The sequence below is a fragment of the Schistocerca piceifrons genome, unplaced genomic scaffold (assembly GCF_021461385.2).
Source record: "Schistocerca piceifrons isolate TAMUIC-IGC-003096 unplaced genomic scaffold, iqSchPice1.1 HiC_scaffold_1389, whole genome shotgun sequence".
Taxonomy (NCBI): domain Eukaryota; kingdom Metazoa; phylum Arthropoda; class Insecta; order Orthoptera; family Acrididae; genus Schistocerca; species Schistocerca piceifrons.
In genome coordinates, this window is record NW_025727223.1 from 52501 (window position 1) to 60606 (window position 8106).

At 56.1% G+C, this 8106-nt stretch overlaps 2 non-coding genes across 2 annotated transcripts; both read left to right on the forward strand.

Moving 5' to 3' along the window:
- The first annotated feature begins 3174 nt into the window (after positions 1–3174).
- LOC124733301 lies at positions 3175–5081 on the forward strand. The gene has a single exon (XR_007008962.1). It is a non-coding gene; the product is annotated as a small subunit ribosomal RNA (ribosomal RNA).
- A 351-nt stretch (positions 5082–5432) lies between these two features.
- On the forward strand, positions 5433–5587 carry LOC124733311. The gene has a single exon (XR_007008966.1). It is a non-coding gene; the product is annotated as a 5.8S ribosomal RNA (ribosomal RNA).
- Positions 5588–8106: the final 2519 nt, after the last annotated feature.

Sequence of the window (8106 nt, forward strand, 5' to 3'; positions counted from 1 at the left end):
GCGCCGCCTCTAATAAGCCAAAGGTGCATCCTGACGTGACAAATCTGATCATGTCACAAGCATTCACTTACTATAATCACTATCAACGAACCTGCCGCCCCCGCCCCCCCCCTACACCTTTCCTTACAACAACGTGTAACCTAACCTAACCTAACCTATGTTGTACCTTAACCTAACCTATGTTGTACCTTAACCTAACCTATGTTGTACCTTAACCTAACCTATGTTGTACCTTAACCTAACCTATGTTGTGCCTTAACCTAACCTATGTTGTGCCTTAACCTAACCTATGTTGTGCCTTAACCTAACCTATGTTGTGCCTTAACCTAACCTATGTTGTGCCTTAACCTAACCTATGTTGTGCCTTAACCTAACCTATGTTGTGCCTTAACCTAACCTATGTTGTGCCTTAACCTAACCCATGTTGTGCCTTAACCTAACCCATGTTGTGCCTTAACCTAACCCATGTTGTGCCTTAACCTAACCCATGTTGTGCCTTAACCTAACCCATGTTGTGCCTTAACCTAACCCATGTTGTGCCTTAACCTAACCCATGTTGTGCCTTAACCTAACCCATGTTGTGCCTTAACCTAACCCATGTTGTGCCTTAACCTAACCCATGTTGTGCCTTAACCTAACCCATGTTGTGCCTTAACCTAACCCATGTTGTGCCTTAACCTAACCCATGTTGTGCCTTAAACCTAACCCATGTTGTGCCTTAACCTAACCCATGTTGTGCCTTAACCTAACCCATGTTGTGCCTTAACCTAACCCATGTTGTGCCTTAACCTAACCCATGTTGTGCCTTAACCTAACCCATGTTGTGCCTTAACCTAACCCATGTTGTGCCTTAACCTAACCCATGTTGTGCCTTAACCTAACCCATGTTGTGCCTTAACCTAACCCATGTTGTGCCTTAACCTAACCCATGTTGTGCCTTAACCTAACCCATGTTGTGCCTTAACCTAACCCATGTTGTGCCTTAACCTAACCCATGTTGTGCCTTAACCTAACCTATGTTGTGCCTTAACCTAACCCATGTTGTGCCTTAACCTAACCCATGTTGTGCCTTAACCTAACCCATGTTGTGCCTTAACCTAACCCATGTTGTGCCTTAACCTAACCCATGTTGTGCCTTAACCTAACCCATGTTGTGCCTTAACCTAACCCATGTTGTGCCTTAACCTAACCCATGTTGTGCCTTAACCTAACCCATGTTGTGCCTTAACCTAACCCATGTTGTGCCTTAACCTAACCCATGTTGTGCCTTAACCTAACCCATGTTGTGCCTTAACCTAACCCATGTCGTGCCTTAACCTAACCCACGTCGTGCCTTAACCTAACCCACGTTGTCGCCTAACGTAACCCACGTTGTCGCCTAAACCTGCTCTGTAATTGTTATACGACTCGTTCAATTAGTGTAGTGTTTGCCCACCCGCAACCCTCGCAATATAGTTCGCTACTCGCACTCCCCGCTCCCCTGTGTATCGCTTCATGTTAAACACCTTGCAAGTCTTGCTCACTTTCCACATGCTCCTGCTGTACACTGTAATGTGGATGGCAGCAGGACGTACATGCCGCCCCTCCCCACGTCCCCACCTTGCCCCCTGCCTTCGCAAGCTGGTTGGTGAGAACTTTGCATGTTCAATGCCCTCCGCATGCGACGTACTCAGGCTACGTTGTGGTGCGGCCTGTGTCAACTGTCCGCTAATGTCGTACGCGTAAACCACAATCTGTACTGCACATTCGTCCTTATGTACTGAATGATACATCGTGGCACATGTGTGACCGTACAACGACTGCGCCCAAAAACGGCGGACCATACAGTGCAAATATTGTGCACGCAGCTACGTGTCGTCTCCCTATGAGAGCTGGATTGCAGTGTGGTACGCCATAGAGACGTGTGGGAGGAACGGACGCCGTGGATGGCGATCAGCATGAGCTGTCTGTTGATGTATTCGGACCTAGTCGTCTCTCCTCACACACCGTGATGGCATGGTGCACCGCGTTCCATATCTGCGACATGCTACAGAGGCCGGTTGACAGTCGTTCGAGCAATGGACATCGCATACGTACGGGGGCCACCTTCCACGTATTGTCTAGGCGTGCACATTTTGTTGCGTGTATGTGGGCAGACGTAGTGTGGCGTGACACCTGACACAGGCATGCAATAATCGTGGAAGTTGCAAATGGCGATGGACGCCTGCGTTTTCTGGTGAAGTTACGCAAATGAACAAATGGTAACCTGTTGTGGTGCGGTTGTTCTCGCTAGGGGTGAATCGGGTGATGGCGACGATAGGTTGAGGTACTAACCGGTTGTTCCAGCGATACCCACCATGCCGACGAAACTGAACGGCATCTGGGTGTGAAGCGATACGCGGCGGTGGCTGGGTGGGACCGTCCCCGGCCGGTGAGGGGGCGCCTCCCGGCGTGCTGGCCGCGCGGTGCGTGGGCGCACGCGCTACAGCCGGCTGGTGGGGGCGGCCAGTGGCAGGCGCGCCGGCCGACGGACGCGGCAGGCGTCGCAGCTGCGCGCCGGCGCACCCTGCGCGCGGCGCCGTGCGGCCAAAGTAGGTCCTCGCGGGCCCGGTGCGAAGCGCGGTGGACATCTTCAGTGTGCTGGTCCGATTGAGGACTGTGTGCGTTGAGGATGCGCTGCCGCCCGGCGCTCGGCGCCGCGACGCCGTCTGCTGCTCGGTCGCCCCAGCGGTTCTCGCTGGTGGTTTGTATCGCAGCTGTGCGGATGTGTTGGCGCGTGCGCTGTGCTGGGAGAGTTCGCTTCGGCACCCAAGTGGGGCTTTTGTCCTTCTGTGGCGCTGGCGTTGGAGCTGCCGGTCACCGTAGGTGGCGCGTGTTGTCTCCCGCCGGCAATGCCACGACAGCACGCTCCCGGGCCTCTGTCGGCAGCGGCAAGCTCAGTTGGGAGCACGGGTGGTCGCACCGAAAGCGTCTACTCGCCTAACTCCGGGCGATTGCGCCTCTCTCGAACCCGACCAAGTACTTGGGACGGCGCTGCGCGCCGCCGGGACCTGAGAGGGTTTCGAGGTGTATTGTGCAGGGGGAGCTCAGCCTCCTCCTGTTTGCAGAATGATTGAGCGGACGCTTGCGTGTTCGCGCGGGGCCCCCGGGACACACTCCCGGGCGGGCCGGCTGCTCAGCTCTAGTTGACGCAGCTCCCTGGTTGATCCTGCCAGTAGTCATATGCTTGTCTCAAAGATTAAGCCATGCATGTCTCAGTACAAGCCGCATTAAGGTGAAACCGCGAATGGCTCATTAAATCAGTTATGGTTCCTTAGATCGTACCCACGTTACTTGGATAACTGTGGTAATTCTAGAGCTAATACATGCAAACAGAGTCCCGACCAGAGATGGAAGGGACGCTTTTATTAGATCAAAACCAATCGGTCGGCTCGTCCGGTCCGTTTGCCTTGGTGACTCTGAATAACTTTGGGCTGATCGCACGGTCCTCGTACCGGCGACGCATCTTTCAAATGTCTGCCTTATCAACTGTCGATGGTAGGTTCTGCGCCTACCATGGTTGTAACGGGTAACGGGGAATCAGGGTTCGATTCCGGAGAGGGAGCCTGAGAAACGGCTACCACATCCAAGGAAGGCAGCAGGCGCGCAAATTACCCACTCCCGGCACGGGGAGGTAGTGACGAAAAATAACGATACGGGACTCATCCGAGGCCCCGTAATCGGAATGAGTACACTTTAAATCCTTTAACGAGTATCTATTGGAGGGCAAGTCTGGTGCCAGCAGCCGCGGTAATTCCAGCTCCAATAGCGTATATTAAAGTTGTTGCGGTTAAAAAGCTCGTAGTTGGATTTGTGTCCCACGCTGTTGGTTCACCGCCCGTCGGTGTTTAACTGGCATGTATCGTGGGACGTCCTGCCGGTGGGGCGAGCCGAAGGCGTGCGACCGCCCCGTGCGTGCTCGTGCGTCCCGAGGCGGACCCCGTTGAAATCCTACCAGGGTGCTCTTTATTGAGTGTCTCGGTGGGCCGGCACGTTTACTTTGAACAAATTAGAGTGCTTAAAGCAGGCAAGCCCGCCTGAATACTGTGTGCATGGAATAATGGAATAGGACCTCGGTTCTATTTTGTTGGTTTTCGGAACCCGAGGTAATGATTAATAGGGACAGGCGGGGCATTCGTATTGCGACGTTAGAGGTGAAATTCTTGGATCGTCGCAAGACGAACAGAAGCGAAAGCATTTGCCAAGTATGTTTTCATTAATCAAGAACGAAAGTTAGAGGTTCGAAGGCGATCAGATACCGCCCTAGTTCTAACCATAAACGATGCCAGCCAGCGATCCGCCGCAGTTCCTCCGATGACTCGGCGGGCAGCCTCCGGGAAACCAAAGCTTTTGGGTTCCGGGGGAAGTATGGTTGCAAAGCTGAAACTTAAAGGAATTGACGGAAGGGCACCACCAGGAGTGGAGCCTGCGGCTTAATTTGACTCAACACGGGAAACCTCACCAGGCCCGGACACCGGAAGGATTGACAGATTGATAGCTCTTTCTTGATTCGGTGGGTGGTGGTGCATGGCCGTTCTTAGTTGTGGAGCGATTTGTCTGGTTAATTCCGATAACGAACGAGACTCTAGCCTGCTAACTAGTCGCGTGACATCCTTCGTGCTGTCAGCGATTACTTTTCTTCTTAGAGGGACAGGCGGCTTCTAGCCGCACGAGATTGAGCAATAACAGGTCTGTGATGCCCTTAGATGTTCTGGGCCGCACGCGCGCTACACTGAAGGAATCAGCGTGTCTTCCTAGGCCGAAAGGTCGGGGTAACCCGCTGAACCTCCTTCGTGCTAGGGATTGGGGCTTGCAATTGTTCCCCATGAACGAGGAATTCCCAGTAAGCGCGAGTCATAAGCTCGCGTTGATTACGTCCCTGCCCTTTGTACACACCGCCCGTCGCTACTACCGATTGAATGATTTAGTGAGGTCTTCGGACTGGTACGCGGCATTGACTCTGTCGTTGCCGATGCTACCGGAAAGATGACCAAACTTGATCATTTAGAGGAAGTAAAAGTCGTAACAAGGTTTCCGTAGGTGAACCTGCGGAAGGATCATTACCGACTAGACTGCATGTCTTTCGATGTGCGTGTCGTGTCGCGCAACACGCTACCTGTACGGCTCGCCGTAGCCGTGCGCCGCGTGCGGAACCACGCGTGCCTCTCAAAACTAGCGGCAATGTTGTGTGGTACGAGCGCTGAAGCGCTGGAGCGGCTGGCCTGCGGCACCTGGCGCCTGGCGCCGGTTTTGAATGACTTTCGCCCGAGTGCCTGTCCGCTCCGGTGTGGAGCCGTACGACGCCCGTCGGCCGTGAGGCCGTTGGACACAGAACGCTGGAACAGGGGCCGCCACACGCCTCACTCCCGCCTATGCGACCGTCTCGAAAGAGACGGCGGAAACTGAGAAAAGATCACCCAGGACGGTGGATCACTCGGCTCGTGGGTCGATGAAGAACGCAGCAAATTGCGCGTCGACATGTGAACTGCAGGACACATGAACATCGACGTTTCGAACGCACATTGCGGTCCATGGATTCCGTTCCCGGGCCACGTCTGGCTGAGGGTCGGCTACGTATACTGAAGCGCGCGGCGTTTGCCCCGCTTCGCAGACCTGGGAGTGTCGCGGCCGCCTGTGGGGCCGGCCGCGTCTCCTCAAACGTGCGATGCGCGCCCGTCGCCTGGCGGTTCGCATACCGGTACTTTCTCGGTAGCGTGCACAGCCGGCTGGCGGTGTGGCGTGCGACACCTCGTACAACGACCTCAGAGCAGGCGAGACTACCCGCTGAATTTAAGCATATTACTAAGCGGAGGAAAAGAAACTAACAAGGATTCCCCCAGTAGCGGCGAGCGAACAGGGAAGAGTCCAGCACCGAACCCCGCAGGCTGCCGCCTGTCGTGGCATGTGGTGTTTGGGAGGGTCCACTACCCCGACGCCTCGCGCCGAGCCCAAGTCCAACTTGAATGAGGCCACGGCCCGTAGAGGGTGCCAGGCCCGTAGCGGCCGGTGCGAGCGTCGGCGGGACCTCTCCTTCGAGTCGGGTTGCTTGAGAGTGCAGCTCCAAGTGGGTGGTAAACTCCATCTGAGACTAAATATGACCACGAGACCGATAGCGAACAAGTACCGTGAGGGAAAGTTGAAAAGAACTTTGAAGAGAGAGTTCAAAAGTACGTGAAACCGTTCTGGGGTAAACGTGAGAAGTCCGAAAGGTCGAACGGGTGAGATTCACGCCCATCCGGCCACTGGCCTCCGCCCTCGGCAGATGGGGCCGGCCGCCCGCGCGGAGCAATCTGCGGCGGGGTCGTGTCCGGTTGCCTTTCCACTCGCCGCGGGGTGGGGCCGTTCCGGTGTGCGGTGGGCCGCACTTCTCCCCTAGTAGGACGTCGCGACCCGCTGGGTGCCGGCCTACGGCCCGGGTGCGCAGCCTGTCCTTCCGCGGGCCTCGGTTCGCGTCTGTTGGGCAGAGCCCCGGTGTCCTGGCTGGCTGCCCGGCGGTATATCTGGAGGAGTCGATTCGCCCCTTTGGGCGCTCGGGCTCCCGGCAAGCGCGCGCGGTTCTTCCCGGATGACGGACCTACCTGGCCCGGCCCCGGACCCGCGCCGCTGTTGGCTCGGGATGCTCTCGGGCGGAATAATCGCTCCCGTCAGCGGCGCTTCAGCTTTGGACAATTTCACGACCCGTCTTGAAACACGGACCAAGGAGTCTAACATGTGCGCGAGTCATTGGGCTGTACGAAACCTAAAGGCGTAATGAAAGTGAAGGTCTCGCCTTGCGCGGGCCGAGGGAGGATGGGGCTTCCCCGCCCTTCACGGGGCGGCGGCCTCCGCACTCCCGGGGCGTCTCGTCCTCATTGCGAGGTGAGGCGCACCTAGAGCGTACACGTTGGGACCCGAAAGATGGTGAACTATGCCTGGCCAGGACGAAGTCAGGGGAAACCCTGATGGAGGTCCGTAGCGATTCTGACGTGCAAATCGATCGTCGGAGCTGGGTATAGGGGCGAAAGACTAATCGAACCATCTAGTAGCTGGTTCCCTCCGAAGTTTCCCTCAGGATAGCTGGTGCTCGTACGAGTCTCATCCGGTAAAGCGAATGATTAGAGGCCTTGGGGCCGAAACGACCTCAACCTATTCTCAAACTTTAAATGGGTGAGATCTCCGGCTTGCTTGATATGCTGAAGCCGCGAGCAAACGACTCGGATCGGAGTGCCAAGTGGGCCACTTTTGGTAAGCAGAACTGGCGCTGTGGGATGAACCAAACGCCGAGTTAAGGCGCCCGAATCGACGCTCATGGGAAACCATGAAAGGCGTTGGTTGCTTAAGACAGCAGGACGGTGGCCATGGAAGTCGGAATCCGCTAAGGAGTGTGTAACAACTCACCTGCCGAAGCAACTAGCCCTGAAAATGGATGGCGCTGAAGCGTCGTGCCTATACTCGGCCGTCAGTCTGGCAGTCATGGCCGGTCCTTGCGGCCGGCCGCGAAGCCCTGACGAGTAGGAGGGTCGCGGCGGTGGGCGCAGAAGGGTCTGGGCGTGAGCCTGCCTGGAGCCGCCGTCGGTGCAGATCTTGGTGGTAGTAGCAAATACTCCAGCGAGGCCCTGGAGGGCTGACGCGGAGAAGGGTTTCGTGTGAACAGCCGTTGCACACGAGTCAGTCGATCCTAAGCCCTAGGAGAAATCCGATGTTGATGGGGGCCGTCATAGCATGATGCGCTTTGTGCTGGCCCCGTTGGGCGAAAGGGAATCCGGTTCCTATTCCGGAACCCGGCAGCGGAACCGATACAAGTCGGGCCCCTCTTTTAGAGATGCTCGTCGGGGTAACCCAAAAGGACCCGGAGACGCCGTCGGGAGATCGGGGAAGAGTTTTCTTTTCTGCATGAGCGTTCGAGTTCCCTGGAATCCTCTAGCAGGGAGATAGGGTTTGGAACGCGAAGAGCACCGCAGTTGCGGCGGTGTCCCGATCTTCCCCTCGGACCTTGAAAATCCGGGAGAGGGCCACGTGGAGGTGTCGCGCCGGTTCGTACCCATATCCGCAGCAGGTCTCCAAGGTGAAGAGCCTCTAGTCGATAGAATAATGTAGGTAAGGGAAGTC